The sequence below is a fragment of the Equus caballus genome, chromosome 23 (genome assembly GCF_041296265.1).
Source record: "Equus caballus isolate H_3958 breed thoroughbred chromosome 23, TB-T2T, whole genome shotgun sequence".
Taxonomy (NCBI): Eukaryota; Metazoa; Chordata; class Mammalia; order Perissodactyla; family Equidae; genus Equus; species Equus caballus.
In genome coordinates this window covers 60,562,607-60,589,175 of record NC_091706.1, presented here as the reverse complement: position 1 = coordinate 60,589,175, position 26,569 = coordinate 60,562,607, and the positions used below count along the sequence as shown (strand labels likewise).

Sequence of the window (26,569 nt, the reverse complement as noted above, 5' to 3'; positions counted from 1 at the left end):
TCACTTGAAAGATTAAAATCTATTTAAACATTTACCTCTGTTTACATACTTCACTGCACAAAATCACTTAGACTTTAAGCTACAAGCGAAAATTTATCTGATTATTTTAATCATCTTCAAACATCTAATAAGGTGAATATATAAATCTTATGAGCAAAGTTTGCCTATGCACTAGGCAATGTTTGTAAGTGTAATAAGCCATATTTGTAAATTTCCTAACTCAGGTTAATTTAACCATTTGAGTCAACTGTGAACAAAGTATAAACACACAATGCAATGACTCCAAAATCCATTACTGTACTTATATTACTGTCAGCTACGTAAAATTTTCAATAATATACTCATTTCTTCATCCAAGGGTTACAAATAAATTCTCTTAATGAAGTGAAACATAATGACCATCTCATGTCTGCTATGGCCGATTTGATTTTATGCTGGAGTTAATGGCCTAGGATTCTGTCTTTGGGATCTAGATGTAGCTTCTGGGAAGATTTACACAGACTTGATTTTGTTCGCTATTTCTTACATAATGCAGCTTACCAAATGATGATTTTTCTTTCAGCCTGGGTAACCCCACATCTGCTAAACAGACCATAAATTTTGCTTCTATAATCTGTTGCTTAAATGTATATGCGTGTGTGTATGAGAGAGAGAGAGAGAAAGAGAGCGAGCGTGTGTGTGTTTGGAGAGTGTGTAAGGGGATGTTGAATAAAATTCATTTACTCAAAACAACATTTACCCAGTTAGTTCCTGAATTATACAGGTGAAAAAATAACAGAATAAGGATTCAATCAGTAAATTTTATACCTTAAAATTGTCACTTTTCCAATGTGGAACCAATAGTTGGAGAAACATATTTCCATGGGTTTAACAAATTTAATATAAATCTTTACACTGTCCTCACCATTTTTGTTGCATGATTTCACCTGCTTAGATTTTTGATAGCCCATCCAGAAGTAGAACTAGTCACTTTACAGTCAAATAAGTATGATTAGATTTAAGTGTTGACCAAAATGAGATAAGCACCTAAATTGGAAATATTCATGTTTAGCAATTTCTGTAAACAGCTGAAATTAATTTTATGTACTCATTCTTTAACATATTTTTTAGTATCATCACATATTTATTGTGTTTCAAAGAATATTGTTTTCTTATTGAATTCTTAGGTGATCACACATTGTTTAGGGAATCGTCTTCAAGCCAACACCTTTGCATCCCTGAAAGTGATCTTATGGTCTGTAAACAACTCAGTTTTCTCGTCCTATCTTTATTTTCACTGACTCGAAACACAGATAACTCCTAAAAACCTTATCTTCTTTTAGTGAAGAATAAGGTTAGCATTGGGGCATTGTAGATGAATAAAAGATAGTAACAATGGGGAACACTATTTATTGGGACACCTTAGTGAGAGAACTAAAAGTATTATTTATAAAATGAACAGTTTTTATTGAGTGTTCAATCTGATTTTTTATAGAGAGTTTATTTAAATATAAAATTATTCCAATCTCCTTTTTTCTTTTCCTACCTTCCTTCCTCTCTATTATATAATCTTATTGATGTTATTATATGAAATATGGATGTAAATTGTAGGATTATATATTCAATTCATGTAGATTATATGCCTACTTAGATCTCAGAATCTACAAGAGATTCATTTACCCTTTCCTACTTTTTTATGTTATTTCATTGTCCATCATTCTGTAGTCACTTATTGACACTTCTTGGGCTCTGTAGGAAAGAGATATAGTGGAAGTTTAAATTTACCTTGTGTAAGTTTCCATTATAAAATAAGAAGTGCATTCTGATTAATTCCTTAGCGTATGATTGTGATTTTAGAGTTGGAGGCATGCAATGTTCAATTCTCACTAGCCTTTTATTTGTCATGATTATTCATCAGTTGTGGTGGCACTTGGCACGTAATGTTTTTCTGCATCTGAGTTTCCACTGTGATCGGTTGATTGGCTGCAATGTACTGTTTTTGACTGCTGGAAATTCATTTTCTGAATAAATATTTATTGACATAGAAAAATATAGGGAATTTTCACTAAATTATGGCAAAGTCACCCAGTTCTCTGGACAGATAGTGTAGTATATTTATCATAGAGGATATATTTGAGTGAGTAAAATAAGTTGTTTATCCCAAATTCTTCAGTTATTTTTATTGTTTTAATTCTCTCTTTTCTCATCTAATTAACAACAAAACAAAGATGCTAGTAATAAACTCACACAATATAATTAAAGCATTGATACATCCAAGGTCCCAGAAAGTCATTTAGAACAGCAAGACATGCAAAAATATGATTAGTATGGTATTAACATTACCAAAAGAGGAAGAAATTTGAGCAAGTCCTTTCATCAGTTAAAAAATATGAAATACGAGGGGAACATTTTATATTATAGGCTGAGACCTAGGACCATGTGCTCAAAGCTATTAGTCAGTCATGTCTGATTATTCTCACGTATGTAGTGACCGCGATAAACTTCCTTTGTTCCTCTTGTTAGCATTTCACAGACTGGAAAGCAGCAGCCAGTAAGTGACCACAGGGGTTATGCAGATGAAAATGAAAATTCAAAGGAATTATGTTCTTTTTATACAACAAAAACACCTGGTTTTTGCTGGTTTGCTTAATCTCCATATTTTCTAAAACTAAGATACTCTAATAGTATTTTTAACTAATTTTAAATTACATTTTTCATGTTTTAAGGAGATTAGGCATTTGAAGGATCACATTTAGTCATCTCAAGTCAATTAAAGTAAGAAATGAATTTAATATACAGTATGACCAGCTTCTTTTTTCTTATGTTCATTATAAATATAACTGTAGTTTTGTTAGAATAAGAGTTTAAGAGCAAATATTTATAATAGCTCTGGAAATAAGTAAATTAAGTTGATGATAAATTTCATGAACTTTGTAATAAAAAATATAGAGAATTTTAAAACAAATAAAGGATATATAAAAACAATGAGAAAGTATCAAAAAATTTAAGGGGAAAATAATATTTTCTATTAATATTCCAAGGAGAATATTCTGAGATATAACTCAGAAAAACACATATTTGGAAAGAAAGAGTTCATTGAAGTGATGATAATCATCATAATCAACATTTGTTATAAAACATGTACAAAGCGCCAGAAACTGCTCTATCCTTCCCATTGTCTCATTTAATCTTCAGAAAACGCTGTGTAAGAGGGGTACTGTTTTTCCTATGATTTCAAATGATGAAACTGAGCATTAGGTGAAATGATGTCCTTAGATTACATGACAGAACTGAAATTTTGCGTCGTGTCTGTTTAGGTTGAAGAATGAGTAGAGATGGGAGACTCAGCCAAAATGGCAGCATAGGAGGCTTCTGAACTTCCCTCCTCCCATGAAGGCACCAAAAGGACAGATGCACATGGAGAAATGCCCTCTGAGAGAAATACAGAAACTAGACGAGCAACTCTTACATATTGGGTGACTGAGAAAATACCCACATTGAAACGGGTTGGAAAGGCTGATGTGCTCTCGCCATACACCGCACCCCCACACCAGTGCCATACAATAGGGAAGGAACCTCCAACTCCCAGCTTCTCTCTGAGGAGTGAAGGGATTCAGCTGCATATCTAGTGAGCCAGCTTTTAAGACTCCCACCCAAGTGATGAGCCCCCCAAACACCTAGCTCTGAAAGCCAACAGGGTTTGCCTCTATGACACCCACAACTACAGCAAACAAAGGAACAGTTCCAAATGGTGCTTGCACATTCAGCAGGGCTGTTGCCCTGGGGGTCAGCACAGAGGTAGCAGGCCAAAATACCTATCTCCCAGTCTTTTCCTGAAAAGGGCCTAACTTCCAGAGGGTCCAGTTTCTAGTTTTAGCACACAACGAGGGGCTGGCCTAGCCTCCTCAGAGATGGAGAAAGTTGGTGGACACTTCTCCCTCATTCGCCCTCTGTCCTACCTGAACAATAAAACCAAGTCACCAGTGTCTCCCTGGAAGGAGCTTGTCACATGGCTAGCAACCCAACTTTTGTGACTGCCCCTGGAGGGTGGGTCCCTTGATGACTGACTCTAATAGCGAATGGGGCATACATTCATGAGTCCCACAGGACTGTAGTAAACAAAGAAGAAAATTTTAAGGCACAGGAGTACTCCCCCTATGGCTATACACCCAGCATCAGTGCAGAGGGAGCAGGCAAAAATACCCATCACCTAGTTTCTCCCTGGAAGGGCCTTAATACATACTTTCCCAGATGCTATCAAATTTCTAAAGGCATTTTTCAAGAAACAGAAAAAGAAATCCTAGCATTTGTATAGAATCACAGAAAAAACCCCAAATAGCCAAAGCAATCTTGAGAAAGAAGAACAAGGCTGGAGGCATCACCAAACCATATTACAAGGCTATAGTAATGAAAACAGTATGATATTGGCATAAAAGCAGGCACGTATATCAAGGCAACAGAATGAAGAGCCTAGAAATAAATCCATACATATATGGTTAATAAATTTTTAACAAAGTTTCCAAAAATATACGATGGGGAAAGAACAGTGTCTTCAATAAATGGTGTTGGGAAAACTTGATAGCCACATGCAGACAAATGCAACTAGACCCCTATCCTACACTATACACAAAATCAACTCAAAATGGATTAAAGACTTGAATGGAAGACCTGAAACCATAAAACTCCTAGCTGGCGAGCATGTGGAGAAAAGGGGCCCCTGTATACTGTTGGTGGGAATGTAAGCTAGTAGAGACACTATGGAAAACAATGTAGAGGTTTCTTAAGAAGCAAAAATAGAACTGCCATATGATCCAGCAGTCCCTTCTCCGGCTATATCCAAAGAAAATAAAACCATTATCTTAAAAAGATATATGTCCTCCTATGTTTGTTTAAGCATTATTCACAACAGCAAAGATATGGAGATAATCTACATGTTCGCCAACAGATGAATGGAAAAAGAAAATGTGCATGCGTACATACATACATACAAACGTGACAACACACATACAGTGGAATATTATTCGGCTTTGAGAAAGAAGCAAATCCTGCCATTTACAACAACATGGATGAACCTGACGACATTATTCTAAATGAAATAAGCCAGACAGAGAAAGACAAATACTGCATGGTATCACTTATATACGGAATCTGAAAAAAAAAAAAAAGCTGAACTCATGGAAACAGAGAGGAGAAAAAGTGGTTTCCAGGGGCTAGGGGTTGGGGAAATAGGGAGAGGTTGGTAAAAGGGTACAAACTTTCAGTTATAAGATGAATAATGTCTTAGGATCTAATGTATAACCTAATGACTATAGTTGATAACACTGTACTGTATAATTGAAATTTGCTAAGAGAACTTAAATTTTCTCACCCCCCCAAATTAAATATGTGAGGTGGTGGATGTGTTAATTAAATGAGAGGAATCCTTTGACAAGGTATATGTACATCAAATCATCATGTTGTATACCTTAAATAGCTTAAAATTTCATTTGTCAATTAAACCTCAATAAAGCTGAAAAAAACATCACGTCTGCTTAAACCTGTGGACTTTAGCTCCTTCACCATACCAATTTCCATGATTCATTTTTAGAAAATTCCTTACAATTGTTCTGATACCTCTTCTTTTCTATATACAGTTTTAAATGGGAAAATTCTATAGGATTATAAGGGAGAGGAGAGTCCTACTCCAAGAAACATGGTCCTTCACTTAAAATATTTGCTTTGCCCCAAATAAGAGTGTTCTTGGTCAAGCAACACCTTATTCTGTCATAAGTACTCTCAATTCTTCTTGAAACCCCAAGATCTAGGACTCTTTCATTTTGATGGCTTACTTTATTGGTCAATAAATATTAAGTTTACATAATAATGCTATGACTAGGTTTGAGTACTTAACCAAGTTATTGATTTGAGGCTTTGATAATATCAAAGTAATATGATTATATTTCTCTCAGTCAAGGCGAAATGTGGTTGGTAATAAGGGGAGGAAAAAAACAAGAATTAAAGAAAGATTCATGACCACTAATGTTTGACACAAGGACCTACTTGTGCACTAATGTCAGAGTCGGGAAGAGGGATCCAGTTCTTTGCCTTTCAAACTCATAATTTTAGACCAGATTCTGTGATTTGGAAACTACTACTTATTCTCCCTGTGTCTCATTTCCAGCCCTTTCTGCACACCAACATTGTATTTCATTGGTAACCACACAATCTCATGTTTCTTTACTCACCTCCTTCTTGGAATGTTTTATATACCATATTTTCCAGATTACCTTCAACTTTTGACTCAGATCAAGCATAAATATCTATGATACCAAGACTGGTTAAGAACTCTTTTGTCTGTGAACACACTATTTACCGATACAAATCAACAACTTATTTTATTGATGTTGTTAATTTAAGTTTGAACCTCTTGTCAGAATAAACTCCTTGCAAGCATGTGGCCTGTTAATGTCACTTCTGCAGTTTCCATGCCTTGTTCAGGTCCTGGGTCAAAATAAACCCTCTATAAATATGAATTAAATTGTTGCCAGGCAGTAATATTTAATGAATCATAATTTTAGAGATATTCGTTGAACAAATAAGTATATAGTCATTATATTTAAGACATCATTGTAGATGTGATATTCCTAGTTTCTGTCTGTCAGGAATTTTTAAGGAACTTAAAACAGTCTCTATCCAGAGGAATTTACCACACAGGGTGAAAAGATATACCATCAAGTAACTATAAAAAAAGAAGTGTATAATTGATGTTCTGTCTGTGGTCTGTTGCAACAGTAATAAGTGTTCAGAGATCAAAGAAAGGAATGAAGTCATTTTCACCTACAGTGATCATAAGAGGCTTCACAGAGAAGGTACCAGTCTTTAAATATGATCCAGCCTTTAAAAAATGTACAGAATTTCAAGGTGGAGCTTTGGATAAGATGGCGATATAAGCAAAATAGGGATTGACAAGGGCAAATGTTTTGAGGTATAAATGTGTAAAGGTCAAAAGCACAATGATGCTATTGACGGTTTTGCTAAAGATGGATCTATAAAGAGGGGAGTTAGGGCAGTTAAGAATGACACAACAGAGAACCGAAAGCCTTCATTCTGTAGGCAAGAGGTTTTAAAAGTGGAAGTGATGAAATTAAAGAGGTGTTATAAAATAAGTAATGTTCAGAACTGTTTGAAGGAATACGAGGCAGGCAGCTAGAATAATTTAGTTGCAAAGTGTAATAAATTCTTTATGACTGAAGTAGCAGTGGAAATGGAACCAAAGGAATAGGCACATAAGTTACCAGTTCCTTCTCGGAAGTAGTAATTCACAAGGAAACTACAGACATTCTCGGTTTCAGCTGGGTTAAACTAAAAAAAGAACAGCTTATCCCCTTTATGAAGGAAACTGATATTTCCAAGCCAGATGGTATATTCTATTTTAAAACATTTTTATTGACTTTGTTTTTTCAGAGCAGTTTAAAGTCCACAGCAAAATTGAGGAGAAAGAGATTTCCCACAAAACCCTGACGCCTACATGTATAACCTCCCCAATTATCAACATCCCCCACCAGAGTAGAACAGTTGTTACAACTGATAACCCTGCTACACTGGCACATAGTAACAACCCAAAGTCCATAGTTTACATGAGGGTTCTCTCTTGGTGGTATACATTTTGTGGGTTTGGAGAAATGTATTATGACATGCATCCATCATTATGGTACTGTTTTGAGTATTTTCATTGCCCTAAAAATCCTCTGTGCTCTCTCTACTTATCCCTTCACCCCTGAACCCCCAAAACCATTGATCTTTTTACTATTTCCATACTTTTGCCTTTTTCAGAATGTTATATAGTTGGAATCACACAGTTTGTAGCCTTTTCAGAGAGCCTTTTTTCATTTAGTAATATGCGTTTAAAGTTCCTCTGTGTCTTTTTGTGGCTGGATAGCTCATTTCGTTTTAGTATTGAATGACATTCAATTGTCTGGAGGTACCGTAGTAGTATCCATTCATCTACTGGAGGACATCTTCGTTGCTTCCAAGTTTTGGCAATAATGAACAAATCTTCTTGAGCGAGGTGACTGTTAAGGTCTTTAGCTCATTTTTTAATTTGGTTATTTTCTTATTTTTGAGTTTTAAGAGTTGTTTATGTATTTTGAATGAGGTCTTTATCAGATGCAGCTTTTGCAAGAATTTTCTCCAGTCTATGCCTTGTCTTCTCATTCCCTTTTCACTGTATGATGTAGGGCAGAAGGTTTTAATTTTAATGAAGTCCAGGTTATCAATTATTTCTTTTGTGAATTGTGCTTTTGGTGTTGTACCCAAAAAGTCATCACCATATCCAAATTCATCTAAATTTTCTTTTATGTTACTTTCTAGGAGTTTTATGGTTTTGTAGTTTTCAATAACATGTGTGATCCATTTTGAATTAATTTTGGTGGAGGATGTAAGATCTGTGTCCAGATTCAATTTTTTTGTGTGTAGATGTACAAGTAAGTAACAAGTTTCTTCTCACCTAGGCTTAAGTAGGCTAAATATATAGCAGTTTTTACTGTTACATAATCTCAACTAGTTTGCTTAACGAGAAAGTATTTACAATGTCAAAAACTGCAGTTGTAATGAATAAACATTTACAAAAAATCAATCATTTCCCTCAGTCTTCCAATATACAGGGCCCAAGTTATATCAAAATCCATATATTTCAGCTGAGAATATTAATCTTTGTCAAGTATGTTGTTTTCCAGGAGTTCAAAGGCTTTTAAATCCCTCCATCTTGACATGTGGATAAGAATATTACAATGGCAATGCTGCAGTCTTTTGTGGCTTTGCCCATTTTTACTGATCATCCAGAGACGATTATACCAAATATAAAACCTGGGAGCACTTTGTTAATTACTGGATGTATTAATAACACCTTCATGTTAGAGCTGTGTGCTGCACTTAGCTATAAAATACTCATTTTTGATTCAAGTTCTTATTATGATAATTGTAGTTTCTGAAGCAGTTGTAAGAAATAATGTAGAAATACCATGGATATTCTTAAGTCAGTTTCCCCTAATGGTAATATCTTGAAAATCTATAGTACAATATCACAACTTAGATATTTACATGATAAAATCCGCCATTATTGTTCAGGCTTCACCAGTTTTACTTGTGCTCATGAGTGTGTGTTCTATATAATTTTACAAAATATGTAGCTTCATGTATCCTCCCCCACAGCCCATCACCACTTAGCTCCCTGGTGCTGCCCTTTCATAAACGTACCCACCTCTCTCCCATGCAGCCCCTCATCTCCCCCACTCCCTGTTCTACCCTCTATCAACATTAATTTGCTCTCCATTTCTAAAATTTTGTCATTTCAAAGATGTAACATAATTGGAATCACAGATTAACATTTTGAGGATGGCTTTTTTTTCACTTAGTGAAAATGAGATTCATCCAAGATGTTGTATGTATCAATAGTTCATTCCCTTTAATTGCTAACATTGTTATATGAATATACTACAGTTTGTTTAACTATTTATCCCTTAAAGAAACATCCAGTTTGTTTCCAGTTTTTGTCTATTATGAATAAATCTTCTATAAACACTCACGTACACATTTTTGTTTGTGTGACCATAAGTCTTCCTTTTTCTGAGATAAATGCCCAGGAATGCAATTTCTAAGTCATATGGTACTTATATGTTGAGATTAAGCTATTTTCTACATTGGCTATAACATTTTATATTCCCTCCTATAATTTATAAGTCATCCAGCTTCTCTACATCCTTACCAGCATATACGAATTATATGTGTGTTATCTTAAATATATAAAAATTTATTCCAACTCAATAACCAGATGATAACCTAATTGATAATTGGCAGAAAAGTTTTTATAGATATTTTAGTGAATAAGATATGTGGATGGCAAATAAGCTCACAAAATGCTCAATCTTGTTTAGCCAGTAGGGAAATGTCCACTCAAACCATAATAAAATACCACTATATACCCACTAGAATGGCTTAAACAAAAAAGACTTCTGTTGCTGTGGATTTAGAGCAACCGGAACTCTGATACGTTGTTAATGGTAATGTAAAATGGTACCTATTTTGGAAAACAGGCTGACACTTTGGTAAAATGTAAACATATACTATCTGGTTATTCTACTTCTAGATATTTAACAAAGAGAAAAATCACATGTCCATTACAAAGACTTGTACAAAAATGTTCATAGAAGATGTTGGCAATAACCACAAAAGAGAAAACAATTCAAGTGCCCTTTGACAATTAAATGGATAAACAAATTGTGGTTCTGTACACAACTCAGTACTACTCAGTAATAAAAAGAATCAAACAACCAATACGTATAACAACATGGACAGATCTCAAAATAATGATGTTGAGTGCAAGAAGCTAAACAAATGAAGTCCATAATGTATGATTCCATTTATATTAAATTCTATAAAATTCAAACTAATTTCTAATAACAGAAAACACGTTAATTGTTGCCTGGGAGGCTGGGAGTGAGAGAGGTGGGAGTAAGAACTTACAGAGGGATATGATGAAACTTTGTGTGTGATGGTTATGTTCATTGTCATTATTGTGCCGATGGTGTCATGGAAGTATATATACACCATCAAATTGTACACTTAAAATATACAGTTTACTGTGTTTCAATTAAACCTCTATGCTGAGAAAAAGAAAAAAAAAAACTAAGATGGGAAATGTAAAATATTCCACATAGCATTGGTCCACGAATAGGTAACTAAAACCTGTTATGTTTTCTTACTTCTACACCTCTCTCACCAACACTTCCTCAAATACCCACCCCACATCCTGTTCCAGGTTTGAGGCTAGAATTTAATTCCCCCTCCTCTAAATTCGCTGTAGTTTAGAATTTATTTGTTGATAAAATCTAGTAATATAAATTATGAAAATATTTTGTTCTACGAACTGGATTTGCCTACTCCAAATCAAAGATTTCCCAAATATCCTGTGCACAAGAAACTCTGGTAAGCAAAACATTTTAAAATTAATCTAATAAGATTTTTATCCTTCATTCTGTTAATGTTGTGTATTACATTAATAGATTTGCATATGTTGAATTGTCTTTGGATCCCAGGGAATAAATCCCACTTGGTCATGGTGTATGATTCTTCTAGTACATTGTTGAATTTGGTTTGCTTATGTTTTGTTGAGGATTTTTGCATTTGTATTCATGAGAGATATTAGTTTGTTTTTTTTTCTATTCTTGTATATCTTTGTCTGGCTTTGGTATCAGGGTAATGTTGGCCAATAAAAATGACTTTAGAGATGTTCTCTTCTCAGTTTTTCAGAAGAGTTGAGAAGATTGATGTTTATTTTTCTTTAAATACTTGATGGAATTCACTAGTGAAGTCATGTGGTCCAAGGCTTTTTTTTTATTGGCGGTTTCAAATTCACTAAAGTTACAAGATACCAAATCAATACACAAAAATCAGTCGTGTTTCTATACACTGACAACAAAGTATCCAAAAAAAATTAATAAATAATCTCACTTACAGTAGCATCAACAAGAATTTGGAATAAACTTAAGCAAGGACGTGAAAGACTTGTACACTGAAGGCGACTAAACACTGCTGAAAGAAATTAAAGAAGACACAAATAAATGGAAATAAATCCTATATGCATGGACTGGAAGAATTTTTATTCTTGAAAATCCATTCAACTCACAGCAATCTTCAGATTCATGATAATCCTTATCAAAATTCCAACGAAATTTTTTATGGAAATAGCAAAAAACAATCCTAAAATTCATATGCAATTACAAAAGATCCTATGTAGCCAAAACAATCTTGAGAAAGAAGAACAAAGAGGGAGGCATCACACTCCTATTTAAAATATATTACAAACTTACAATAACTAAAACAGTATGGTATTAGCATAAAAACAGGCATAAGGACCAATGACACAGAATTGGGAGCCCAGAAATACAGCTACAGATGTATGGTCAATTATTCTTCAACAAAGAGGTCAAGATTACACAATGGGAAAGAGACACAATGGAGAAAGGATAGTCTCTTCGACAGATGGTGTTGAGAAAACTGGATATCCACATGCAAAAGAATAAAATTGGACTTCTGTCTACAACCTAAGCAAAAATAACTCAAAATGGATTAAAGATTTAAATGTAAGACCCAGGGAAAACTTCATGACATTTGTTTTGGCAATAATTTCTTAGATATGGCACCAAAAGCACAAGCAACAAGAGCAAAAATAGACAAGTGGCACTATACCAAACTAAATAGTCTTTACACAGGAAAGGAAACAGCAGAGATAAAAGGCAACCTACAGAATGGGAGAAAATATTCGCAAACCATATATCAGATAAGGGATACATTTTCAAAATATGTAAGGAACTCCCAGAACTCAATAGCGATAAATCCATCTGATTTAAAAATGGAAAAAGGCCTTGAACAGACACCTCTGCAAAGAAGACATGCAAATGGCCAACAGATTTCAAAAAGATGCTCGATGTCATTACTCATCAGGAAACTGCAGATCAAAACCACAATGAGATATCACCTCACATCTATTTAGGATGGCCAGTATTAAGACAAAAAGATATCAAACAGTGTTGGCAAGAATGTGGAAAAAATGGAACACTTGAACAATGTTGGTGGGAATGTAAAATGGTGCAGCCACTATGGAAAACAGTATGGAGTTTTTCCAAAAAATTAAAAATGGAATACCATATGATCCAGAATCTTACTTCTGGGAATTTATCAAGAATTGAATTCAGTATCTCAAAGGGATAGCTGTACTCCCAAATTCATTGCTGCATTATACACAATAGCCAACATATGGAAACAACCTAAATGTCCATGGATGGATGGATGAATGGATAAAGAAAATGTGGCATAGAAATGAAATATTATTCAGTCTTAAGAAAGAAGGAAATCCTGTCACATGTGACGATATGATATGGATGAACCTGGAGGATGCTATGCTAAGTAAAATAAGCCAGTGACAGAAAGACAAATGTATATGATTCCACTAATGTAACGTATCTAAAATAGTCAAACTCGTAGAAATGTAGAGTAGAAAGCTGATTGCTAGGGGCTGGGGAGGGGTAAATGGGGAATTGCTGTTCAACACGTAAACAATTTCAGTTGTGCAAGGTGAACAGTTCTAAAGATCTGCGATACATTTGCCTATAGCTCATAATGAACTGGGCACATAAATATTTAATAGAGTGGATCTTATACTGTGTTCTTACTACACACAAAAATTAACCTAATAAGCAATAGTCATTATAAGCTTTTTGAGGAGAGTATGGTAAAATTATATTTTCATTTTAAAGAATGATGCTTTTGTAAGTTTGATTATGGAAGGATCATGCAACATATAGGTGTTCCTTTAGGAAGTTGGCATGCTATTTTAGCAACCTAACTAAAAGATAAAAGCCTGATATTGAAAAATTTGAAATTATACCTTATTCTGAGATCATAATAAAGAAAATTTGATGGCAGATATATAATAATGCTCATTGAGTGCTACTATTTTCCTTAACAATAAACTTTTAAGTGACAAAATATTGGCCATGTTTATAATTAACACCAAAATTTTAGTTTGAGCAATATATTAAGAAATTAAAGTGAATACTAGAATTTATGAAGTAAAGAATTAGGATTCAATCACTTCTTTACTACACACATTAACTGGTATGCAGAGAAACTGGAGACTATTCAGAAAAGAGTTCAATACTAATTAATGGACTGAAAAACAACATACATTGATTGGGGAAAGTTGAAGGATATAAAACCATTTTAACTAAAGCAGAAAACTAGAAAATGACTAGTGACCAATAAGAATGTAAAGAATTCAAGTTGATGATTAAAAAATTTAAATCTCCAGTCCGCCCGGTGGCATAGTTCATGTGCTCCACTTCAGTGGCCTGGTGTTCATGGATTGGGATCCGAGGCATGGACCTACACACCGCTCACGAAGCCGTGATGTGGCAGCATCCCACATACAAAATAGAGGAAGATTGTCACAGATGTTAGCTCAGGGCTGATCTTTCTCACCAAAAGAATAAATTTAAATTTCTCCAAAGAAAGTTATTTAATATTTTTGCCTTGGGTTTTTGAGAAAGAAGTATCAGCTTAAAAGAACTTTGAAATATTGAATAAACTTGGTTAAAGTGAGAAGTTCTAGAAATGCTTTCTCTAGAGAATTATAATAAAAAATAGGATACATTCTCATTTTTCTAGGGGCAGTTTATAGACAGCAAGGGATGAAATAAGTGACATCTCCAGTGCTCATTCCATCCTTGAGGTTCTATGGTGTTGTTTATTCAACCATGCTGAAGGTAGAAAATTCATTTTGTTTCTGTATCATCAACTTGGGGAATAACTGTATTAACTGATGGATTTTTTTTCCTCAAATTTGTTTCCCAAGTGTCTCCAGTATTATCCAATATCACTCTCTGAACCATTGCAAAAATCTAGCAGATATAAGGTCAATAGATTAAATTATATGTTGACTTTAATATGCATGAGAACTATTTATTTTATAAGGAGAAAATCAGAAAATACCTTTCGGTCTGTTTCCCTCAATGCCCTTATTAATGTATATTTTAACATAACAATATTAGAATGTGCACTTTGATAACTTTTTACACTAGAAATTTTGCACATATTTTTCATGCTATAAAAACTTCTAAATATCACTTGATTGTTAAATAATCTTTGTTTTATGGATATGGCATATTTTAAAACAGTTTCATTACACAGGTTATCTCAAATTTTTTAACATAAAAATTTTTGCAATGCACATTTTTATACATTAGTCTTTTTTCTGCCTGCTCCACTATTTTGAATTATGTTTTCATGTAGATTCTACAAGAGAAATTGTTGGGTCAAAAGACCTTAACACTTTTCAGATTCTTAGGAAATATTCCCAAATTACTTTCTAGAAATTTGAGTTAATTCCCTAACAATATAAGTATGTTTCCAATATATATGACCTTCTTTGAACGCATAGGATAGTCTCATTAAAGTAACAACAAAAAACTTAGCTAATTTAAAAAGCAAATTATTGTATTGTTACCGTGTTTTAGAGTGTTGATGAAAGACAGCCTGCTAGTAATTAACTAGTTTTAAAGAAAAATGAGATCTCCATTGTGAAACACTGGGATTTCAAAATTAATTAATAAAATAAGTACTTGTTCATAGTTAGTGCAAGATGGTACCTGGAAATCACCCAGTGAGTTTCTGAGAATTATGAGAAAGTCTTCCTCAAAGCTGTTATCTTAGGTATCTATCAAGATTTGTGAAGTGATGTGTGAGAGTTATCATAATCATATTGAAAAGATAAACACTTCAGTACAAAAGGAAGGAAAGGCCTAAATAAAATGCAACAAAACAACAATGATCTTTCATTTGAAATGTAAGGGAATGGAGCATCCGTTGAGGATTCCCATTCTCCCGTACTCCTCAGACACAGGTAAACATCTCTTCATGTTCACATGTTTTCTTTTAAGCCTTTAATTCCTACTATTTTTCCTTCTTCCTGAGCTTCCTTTACCCTTAAATAAATTTTGTAGAAGAACTTATTCCCCAAATTTCTTATGTAAAAGTCTACAAGTGCGTTAGCACTCAATTCAAGGGAAAGAAACCCAATTTGAACTACATCAAGAAAAAATGGAGACTATATTGAAGTAAACAGCCAGACTAGGAAGGATAAGGGTGGAGATGGGCTTGGGTAGAGATAAGTAAACCTTGGACAGTTACATACAAAAGCAACTCCATCATTTTTCTCTGCCCTGCCTTGGTGCTTCCCTGCTAAGAAGGTAGAGGGTGAAAAGGAGGCAGAAACATTCCAACTGATTCTAGTATTTTCAAAGCTTTGCTAAGAGTGAAGTAAAAGTTTTTGTTTCCAATTCCTGTTTGGAAAGTGTGGTTAATGTTATTAAGATTTTTTTGTGGGGAGGGAGTAAGGAAAAGAACACAATTTCATTCTGATTCCAAGAAATGTGAGTATCAATAAATAGGCAGAGAAATAAAGCAATTGAACATATCAACAAATATCTTAATTTTAATTGAGAATTCTCTAACTTCAGGCTATGTGTAGCATCCAAACAAATTATCAACAATTTGTGTGGTGTAGGAACAAAATGAAATTGGTTCTGCGCTGCCATCACTCTATTGTAAAATATCTTCTGGAATTCACCAAAGTGTTTCTTACTACCAAATCAAATGTCCACATGCATTTTTCATCTATGTAAAGTCTCTGCACCATTTAGTCTACTGACTATACTTTTGTCCAGTAGTAAATTCTCTCTTTCTTTGATTTAATAGTACATAACGTTGTTGGTTCGTGGAACTGCCCTGTGAATGGTAGGATCGTCCAAGAAGGTAACATTGTATGTCTCCTCTGCAGTCAGTCCTGTGGGTGTTCTTCTTTCTATGTCTTCAACTCTCAATCTATGCAAATTCCACCGCAGTAAAGATACTACTATTTCAGATAGGTTATTTTTTTCTTCTAGGCACACAGCTGAATGGCATTTCCCTGCCTCCCCTGAAGGAAGCTGAGTCTAATGCATGGAGCTGAGTTGGAAGTAATATACGTCCTACAATACTCAATACACTTTCACAGGCTTTTCTTCCCTGGCAGTTGCATGTGTGTTGTTCATCCAGTGGATGATTCCATGGCCCTAGAAGAGGATAAAAGTGCTAAATGAAAGCACCCTAGATCCTTAACTGAGTGTGCAGAACAGATTACACCCTAAACCTAGCCACCCCCAACCTTCCAATATTGAACTTCCAACATTAATGTCAGCCATGAGAAAGAAACAAATCATTATTATTTAAAGCCACCAAAATTTCAAGGTTGTTTGTTGTAATGGTTATCCTATCCTGACTATACAGTAACCCAGTCTTTATTTTTGACTCTGATTTCTTTCCCCTCTTATAGATCCATAGTTCCCATTTTTTCCTTGATATCTTTAACTTCTTATTGTTTTGGTTCTGAACATTAAACAACTCATTTTTTTTCTGTGAAAAACTAGCTCTTTTTCTTATCTCTCCTCCTTACATTAAGGCCATAATTATGATTATATTTTAACAACGCTGAAATTATTTCTTTATATGTTTCCCCTTTTTCACTTTGTATTTTTGCCTTTGTATTTTTGCTCGTGAAACTTCAATAACCGGGATAGTGTATGGTACGCAGTAAGTGCCTGCTAAATATTTTCAAACGATAGAACAAATAACATAATGACTTCCCCAAATGATGCCAACTTAAAAAATCAGCTGTCTTTAGATTTTTCTTAACTTTTGGTGGAAAATTCATAAAGCTGAAAAGTTATATAGAAGCTAAATTCTTAAAATTTCATTCATCTTATCTATTCCTTTCCTTTTCCACTTATTCCCATTAAGTCATATAAACAGTGATTTATCTGGAATTCCGCAAAATGCTTCACTTTTCCCTACATACTACAAGTACCCCTATATGCTATTGTGAGAACAAACTGAAAAGCCAATTTAATCAGAATATTCCCCCAGTTAGGCTTCCCAAATTTAAGGCAGATGTCTCACCTCGTCAAGTTCTCCCATAACATATCCCCAACCTACCTTCTTAGCCTAATTTCTCCTACAGGGAAACATATTCCAGATGCTCCATTCAAACAATATTCACTATTCCCCATAGAGGCACCGATTCTCTCTGCCTCTGTGAATCATCTCAAGCTGTTTTCTCTACTTGGAATATTTCTTTCTCTGGAAAATATGTCTGAACATAAATGATACCAACCCAAAAAAGTCTTTCTGATAATCCCAGTCAGATGCAATTTTTTTCTTTCTTTATCTTCCAGAAAACTCTTTGTTTTCAGAAAAGCACTGTTGCTTAATGATTTACGTAGCCGATTCTGAAGCCAACTGCCTGGCTTTCATTCATGATTCCTCTGCTTAGTAGCTACGAGATAGTGGGAAAATCATTTAATCAATTTGTTCTTCAGTATATTAATCAGAAAATGACAGATATTAATAGTATCTACCTTATTGGGTTGTTGCAAAGATTAAATGAATTAATACAAGTAAAACACTTAGAAAAACACATTGCACATTAGTTAGAACTATATAATATTTGAATTTTTTAATATTATTGTTTCATAAAACCATTTTATGATAAAATAAATATAAAACTTTTACGATATCAGTTGCATTATCAACCACTACATTTATCCTGTGCTCACAGTACACACATACATACACCTGCAAACACAATTATAAATGTATTAAAACAGATATTATCTTTCTTATTTTTGTATCAATGCATTAAACAATGACATGCTTGTATACATCATAGATGATCAGTATATTTGAAGAATTGTCTTGTACACACAGTGTCTCTTTAGAGAATCTTATAAACATAAAAAGGTTTTTAAATTTACTCCAACTTGTTCATTCATTCAACAAATATCTAACTCTACCAGAGTTTTTTTTAGGCCCTGAGAATACATTATGTGATAAACACAGTATGCTGAATAATCGACCCCAAAATATCCATGTCCCAATCTCTGGAAGGAGTAAGTATGTTACTTTACATGCCACAGGGACTTTGCAGATATGATCAAGTTAAGGATTTTAAGATGTGACAAATATCCTGGATTGTCCTGTCGGGCCCAGTGTGATTACAAGGATCTCATAAGCGAGAGGAAGGGATCAAAGTCAGAAGATGAGATGTGATGATAGAAGTAGCGGTGGGTGTGATGTGCGTTGAAGATGGAAGATGGAAGAAGGGTAATGGATGTAGGCAGCCTCTAGAAGCTAGAAAAGGCAGGGACACATTCTTCTCTGGAAACAGAGTTTTCCTCCAGAAGGAACACGGACCTCTAAAATATCTTGATTTTAGCCCTGTCAGACTCATGTGGGACCTTTATCAATTTATGTGTTTTAAGTCATAAGTTTGTGGTAACTTATTATAGCAGCAATAGGAAACCAATGAAATTGGTACAATAATGCCACCATTAAATTACAGTGCCACTTATGCATGCCCTTTTTTAATCCCCTCCCACATCATTCTTGGGTTTGATCATGGAACTTACTTTGGTCAATGATACATTAACACACATGAAAGAACCAGAGGCTTGCATATATTTTAGAGCTTGTCCCCTCTTGCTGTGGGAAAACGTTCTGTTACCCTTTGAAAATTCCCAAGGTAGCCTCTTTTTATTTAATTGAGATTCATAATAGTTTACATCATTGTGAAATTTCAGTTGTACTTTATTTCTTGTCTGTCACCACACAAGTGCTCTGCTTCACCCCCTGTGCCCACCCCTCATCCCCCCTTCCCCTGGTGACCACTGAACTGTTTTCTTTGTCCATGTGTTCGTTTATATTCCACATATTACTGAAATCATATGGTGTTTGTTTTTCTAAGTCTGGCTTATTTCACTTAGCTTAATACCCTCTAGGTCCATCCATGTTGTTGCAAATGGGATGATTTTGTCTTTTTTATAGCCGAGTAGTATTCCATTGTAAATATATACCACATCTTCTTTATCCAAAATGACAAGTGTTGGAGAGCATGTGGAGAAAAGGGAGCCCTCATACACTGCTGGTGGGAATGCAAACTGGTGCAGTCACTACAGAAAACAGTATGGAGATTCCTCAAAAAACTAAAAATAGAAATACCTTATGACCCAGCTATCTGACTACTAGTTATCTACCAAGCTAGCCTCTTTGAGGATAGGAGAATACAAATGGATAGAGAGAGACCTCAGCCATCCCAGATGCCCCAGCCATGCCAGCCATAGCAGCCATGTCCCAAATTCATGAAAGTGCCCACCAATTCCAAAAGCCTGGCAATGGGAGCTTGTTCAATTTGACTGTTCGGATGAAACAAAGTGAAGAAGGACAAGTAGAAGGGGATGAAGGCAGAGGCACAGCAGGGCCATGGAAGCCAATGCAAGTTCCTGGGTTATGCTCTGAAAGATACGGGAAGCCACTTACACTTTAAAATAATTACTCTTGCTGCTAAACAGAGAGTGGGCTGCATCTGGGCAAGGATCAAAGCAGGAAGCCCAATTAGAAGGCTAGTGTAACAATTCAAGTGAGACATGATGGTAGTTTGAACCATGATGAAAACAGTAAACGTAGTTCAAATGAGTGAGGTTCAGGGGTATTTTGAAAGTTTAGATGATGGGATTTGCTGAGGGATTGAATTTGACTTAAAGACAATAGGATTCGTTTTATTTGCTGATATAGGGTAAAGCGGGGCAACAGGAGGTTAGTGGTTTGGGGAGCCAATAAATTAGATCTGGGTTTTGAATGTGTGATGTTGGAGATGCTCCTCAGACATCTAAGGCGGGTTGTGGAGTATGCAGTTGCCATCATTCAATAAGCAAAGGCAGAGTTCAAGGAAGAGAAAGGTCTGGGTTGTAAATAAAAACCCGGGAGCCACCAGCATATCTGCAGTTCTTACAACAGGCGGCAAGAAAAGCTTTTCTAGGGAGAGATTGTAAAAAGGGGAGAGGAAAGCCCTACAGCCGAGTCCTGGAGCTTTCCAAAGCTGAGGACATGGGGAGAAGAGAAGGAACCAGTGCTTGTGGAAGAGGCTGCAACCAAATTTTATCTACCACTATGTTCTCTGTGATTTCCACACAAAAATCTCATTCAATTTCCTATTTTACAGAGGGGAATAACCAAGGTTTGGGGAAAGTTAAACAACTTGCCTAATATCATAAGTGAGGTAACTAGGATGAATTCCCTTTTTATTAAATTCCCAAGCCTCAAGTCGTAAGCACAGATCCAATTATCTGTAAAGAATTGAGCCACATAGCCATCGGTTTTTGTTCTTCTTGTATAGAATTATTCCCTGCAAATTACTGAAGTTTTACTTGTCACACATAATGTTATTTGAGATTGGAAATCCCTGGTTGCTCCCTATTTTACTATCCACAAAACTGTGCACAGCTGGGATATGATCCATTATTACTTATTCACTACAACGTAGGATAGTTTATCCAGAGCATAAAAAGAAGTGACGGAGTCTGCTGGAAGAGAACAGTCGCATTCCAACAATTCAGCTTGCTTATAACCGCATCAGTTGTCCCCTGTTGGTTGTAGCCCTGCAATTGTTGAGCATTACCTTATACTTTAAACAGCCTTTATCTTTGGAGGGACTGGAGAACATTTCATTAAAATTATCATGAAACTGACAACCAACGCCAGCTATAAATAGTTTTGCTGTGTAACCCAATAGGCTATAAACATTTCCTACTCCAATATAAAGAGGTAAATAGGAAGCATGGGGGAGTCTTATTGAATCTGGAAGCTCAATTTCACTCTGTCTCTTTCCCATTTCAGCTGTTGAGATAGAGAGAGAGAGAGAGAACACAAAGAGTTGCTTCTAAAGCAGCTTCTGGTGCCTTTGGCTTACCTTAATTTCATCTTCACGGCAATTAGCACTCATGATGAACAGAATGCTTGTGTTGACAAAAAAAAATTTCAAGACATTTAAAAGCAATGTATCAAGATCTTTTAAAATCAGAGACAAAAAAATGGGTCACTGTTAGGCTACCCATAAGGCTGATGTCCAGGGCTTCTATCAGCTAGAGAGTTGTGATTTAGAATAAAACAGTATATGCATATGACTATACCTGCATATATATTAAAAATACAATGACACACATATGGAAGGTGGTTTCAATTTTTTTTTCCAACAAGAACAAAGCATTGAAAAAGTCTGAATACCACTTTTGAAAAGTAAAATCCAAACTCCTGTGCAAGGCACGGAATGCTCTTCACCACTAAGCCCTAAGCTGTGTTCAAGGATATGCTCAGAACATGATTTCCTTTCCTCCTACAGGCGTCCAGCCTGCAGCCCAGGGCTACAACTCAAGCCCAGGGCTGTCAAACTAGAGGAGGCAGAGACAGATAAGGAGTTGAGAATTTAATTAAGAGGGAGATTCTCATGCCCTTAGTCTCAGAAATTCTAAATCATTATTTCTAGGTCATTTTCTAAGAATCTGCCTTTTTAACAAGTGCATTTTAAAATTGTTGTTGTTGTTGAGGAAGATTCACCCTAAGCTAACATCTTGTGCCCATCTTCCTCTATTTTGGATGTGGGTCTCACCACAGCATGGCCACCCATGTGTGGTGTAGGTCGGTGCACAGGAACCAAACCCCAGCCACTGAAGTGGCATGTGCTGAACTGAGCCAGTAGGCCACAGGGCCAGCCCCCTTAACAAGTGCATTTTTGAAAAACATGGGTTTAACCACACATATTAGTCATTATTCTTCATTTCTGAACCCTTACTTATTCCATTCCCATTGCTAAGAAAATTCTTTATCCTTTGGGGCAATTAACTCCTAGTGATAGCTGAAGTCCAAAATCTACATCTTTTTTCTCTGTCATAATTTTTCCCCATGTGTGTTCCACTGTCATTATGTATGTATCTCCATTTTATTTCCAGCTTAAACCATAGATCACAAACTAGAAGCATCCTCACCTGGGAGCTTGTTAGAAGTGAAGAATCTCAGGCTCCACCCCAAATTGATTCAATCAGAGTCTATTTTTTAACAAGATCCCAAGTTGATTCTTGTGCACATTAAGGTTTAAGTACATATTTACATATTTCACAGTAGTTATTTGTTTTAAGGTTCTAAGTCTCTCTCTCTCTCCACTGATAAAGCAAGAATTTCTCCAAGAGATGGAGTCTTAGGAAACATCATTTCCTCAGCTTTCAGCACAAAACAAATATATAGTAAGTACTCACTATGAATATGTTAAATTGGAAATGTGTTTGTGAAAGAATTCTTTATCTACAAAGGAAAAGAAACATAAACATGTAAGAAAGAATAAAGATTAATACAAAACAGGAATAAAGAGATGTGTGAAAAATGTACTAGAAACAGAACTCTATTATAAGATACTTCATTTTCAGATACAATTTCAAACGATTTATTTACTTTTGTAACACAGCAAGCCTATACAAGCAATGCTTAATGCCACTGGCCTAACTTAAAATTTAGTATTCTATTTTGCCCCAAGTTCCAATGTCAAAAAGGTGTTCTACTATGTTATGAATAACACAAAGCATTACCATAGAAACATTAGGATATCTGTTTACGTTAGTGATTTTAAAACGAATTTGTACGTTTCTTAAAAATCTTCAATGTGGAGTCAACTGCCTTGAAAATCCTGATGCAGGGGTCCTGGGGTGAGGCTAGAGATCTGCATCATTACCCTGCTCTCTAGGAGGTTCTGATTCAAATCGTTATGAGAAAGCCCTCGACTGAAAATGCAGTTTCTCTTTGTTATGGGTGGAATTGTGTTCCCCCAAAAAGATATGTTGAAGTCCCAACCCCGAGTACCGAAACTGGAAAGAGGGTAGTCGCAGATGTAATTAGTTAAAATGAGGTAATACTGGAATGGGGTGGCTCCTTAAGCCGGTATAACCATCCCTATAAGAAGAGGAAAGAGAGAGACTTCAGGAGAATGCCAGGTGAAGATTGAGGCAGAGATTGGAGTGATGGTCAACAAGTCAAGAAACGGCAAGGATTGCCAGCTGATCCCAGAAGCTGTGAGAGAGGCATGGAACAGATCCTCAGAGCCTTCAAACGGATGCTTGTCTTGCATCAGCTTGATTATCGCTCTTGTTCTTGCTGTCACAGAGAACAGCAGTTCTCAAACATGAGCATGTGTACCATGATCTCATTTGCTTGTTTGAGATTCCTGAATTCTACTCTCTATCAACAGAATCTATAAGGGTGGTTACTGGGCATCCACTCCCTTCTGATACAGCTGACCTGCTGAGTACTCTTTAAGGTTTGAGTTCCCTAGACTCAAACATATCTCATTGAAGATTAGTAGGTGATTCAAGCCATAGGACACCATTAGATTGCATGTCTCATTTTAAATACCATAGAAGTAACCGAAGTAAGGCTTTGTATCTGAGCTTTCTCATTTCAAAGTCTATGCACTATGTCTATGTCAGAGCTTTTACCTTGAAGGCCATTTTTGGAGGGAGGGGATATGGATTTCTCAGGTTTGTAACCAGAGCATCTGAATTACACAGAAACTTTTCCTGTGGAGAGAATTTGTTTTTGTTGTTGTTGAATTTTTGAAAATTGCCTGCAGAAGACGATGAGCAAAGGAGAGTCGTTGAAGTAAAGGGCATCTTTTGTGAAGCCTTGGGGTGTTCGGGGGCTTATGTGGTGGGAGGCAAGGGAGAGGGCCCTCTCCTCTCTGATGCACAGAACATAGCACCCCTGTGGCAATCTGTAGGGTGCCCTAGCATTTGAAAGTGTTTGGAGGTGGCATCCTTGGCATGACATTGGCAATCTCATCAAGGGCACTAAAAAAACTGGCAAAAAGATTTCTTTCATCAACTTTCGAAGAAATAAACATCAGCCCAATTTCTCACTATTAAGTTCTAGGCTCAAAGGTCACTTCATTGTTTTTTCACTGCACTTTCTGCAATAGCAGTCATTGCCCCAGTTATTCTAGCAGGATATTCTAATCAAATTTCTTCCTAACTCTTACCGGTCTCTGAAATGATCCTGTGTTTTCATTTGTTTGTTTGTACAATATTGGTTTCTCCCACCTCCATGGAAGTTCTTGGACGACATGAACCTTGACTGTACTGATCACAACCTTATCTTCAGTCTGGAGACATACTTGGAATATTCAAGGGCTCGGAAGTATTGGTGGAATGATTGAATAAATAATCCAGGGAGCTGGATCAGGAGAGGATCAATATGGCCAAGGTGTACAGTAAATCATTAGATAGGATAATTTGGGAACTTTTCCAGGACATGCATTTTGAATCAACCAGAAATCACTTGGGGTGTTTGGGGTTCACAGTGTTTCATGTTCCGGTAATCATGATGTTAAAGTCTCAAGTATACAATTTTGGATAAGAATATATATAACAGGATTAAGTACTTATATATGTAAGTCTATATTATTTGGATCTCTCTCTCTCTGTCATATACGCATACACACATTTAAAAAATACTGAAAGCTAAAACAGCATAATGAACATTAAAACCAAAGTAATTGGTATCACTAAGTAGAAAGCACTTTTTCATATTTTCAATTTACTAGAAGCAGCACAAATTTATATTAAGATTAGCAATACAAACATTTAAGAAACTTTAGTGTTCATCCTATTATGCATTGAGGTGCACTAGTATGTGAGATAAATGGTCACTGATTTCATGGGCTCCTGTTTGGAAATTCAAACAAGTAAATGTCCGTTTGACGTGGAATAGTTCAGTGCCATTACAAAGGAAATAGAAAATGTTGTAAGGAGTGCAAAGGTGTGTTACTAAGCCAGATACAGAAGAAATCATGAAAAAAACACCTTTCAAGAGATGATGGTGTTTAGGCTGAGACACAGATGAGTGAAAACTATGTAAGGGAAGGGTGTGTGAGTATGAGTTGGAGTGTATGTATGCATGTGTATTTGCATGTGGGCATTTTGTAGTTCCATCAGGGGCAGGGATGAGGCATAGCTAGAGCTAATAACAGGAGATGCTCCACCTCATTAGGGCCCAGAAAAAGTGATGATTAAGATAGAAGTATTTTTTCATCCATTTAGTTGATAAAGATGAAAAATTTGACAATCTTAAGTGTTGTAGCAAATGTGGGTCGAGAAGGTTGCATATATATTGCTGGTAGGGATGTAAACTAGTACAACCATTTCAGACAACTGGGATTACTTTGTAATTTAACCTATTCATACCCAGTAACTCTAATTTTAGATACATATCACTCACCAAAAAAATTCTTGTGTATATTCACTGGTAGATAAGTATAGGTATTTTCATTGCAGCACTGTTCGTATGGAAAAATGATAAGCGTGTACCATGCAAAGAGGATCATTATTCATTTAATTCTGTATAACTGAGGTCCAGTGAAAGGGGAAAAGATATGCAAGGACTCGTCATCGTGGTAAGTAGACTGTGTTAACTGTGTTGATAATCTTGACTGAAATGGAAGCAATGGAATGGAGACAAGGGGAAGGACGAGAGATGTAGTTATTAGGTACCAGTGATGGGATTTGTTGACTGGTTGTGGGGATCGAGAAGGGAGGAATGTAAATGACTTATAGGGCCAACTGGATTTGTGATAATGTCAATTACTGAGATATTAAAAATAGGAGAGGAAGCCAGTTTAGGAGATGGGAAGAAGAGTGAGATTGATTTCAAACTGAATAGGAAAGTATTAACCTAAATATTAGCTACTCTTATGTATCCCACAGCCATTTGCAGAGGACTGGGTGTTCAATAGTTTCTTTGAATGTTCCATAATTTCTTATATTGAAAAAAATAACATCCTGGAATATTATCTTGGGTTGTTGTTTCTACATTGTGCTTGAAACTGAGACATGGATAGTCACCATGGGATCCCTGGCATCATGGCTCAATAATTTTTAAAACATAAGAATAGATTGTCTATCCATTTATTTCAAAATAAGAGGCTGTTTCCTGTTGTTTGTGCCATTGTATATTCATAGATCACTTTTTAGAGCTCTCTTATCATTCCTGACACTTGAGAAGAAGATATTATCCTAAGTTGGCACTTAGTTTATCTGCATGTGGGGTGGTTTGTTTTCCTCTTGTTGATCCTTGAAGACTTTCATTTGTC

The 26,569-nt window shown here is 35.6% G+C and overlaps 1 long non-coding RNA gene across 1 annotated transcript in view; it reads left to right on the top strand.

The window, feature by feature from the left end:
- Positions 1-25,873, top strand: part of LOC111770117 (uncharacterized) — a 291,091-nt gene extending 265,218 nt beyond the window's left edge. Inside the window, exon 5 of the long non-coding RNA XR_002803065.2 lies at positions 25,755-25,873. This is a non-coding gene — a long non-coding RNA (uncharacterized lncRNA). The remainder of the gene's footprint in view (positions 1-25,754) is intronic.
- The last annotated feature ends 696 nt before the right edge of the window (positions 25,874-26,569 follow it).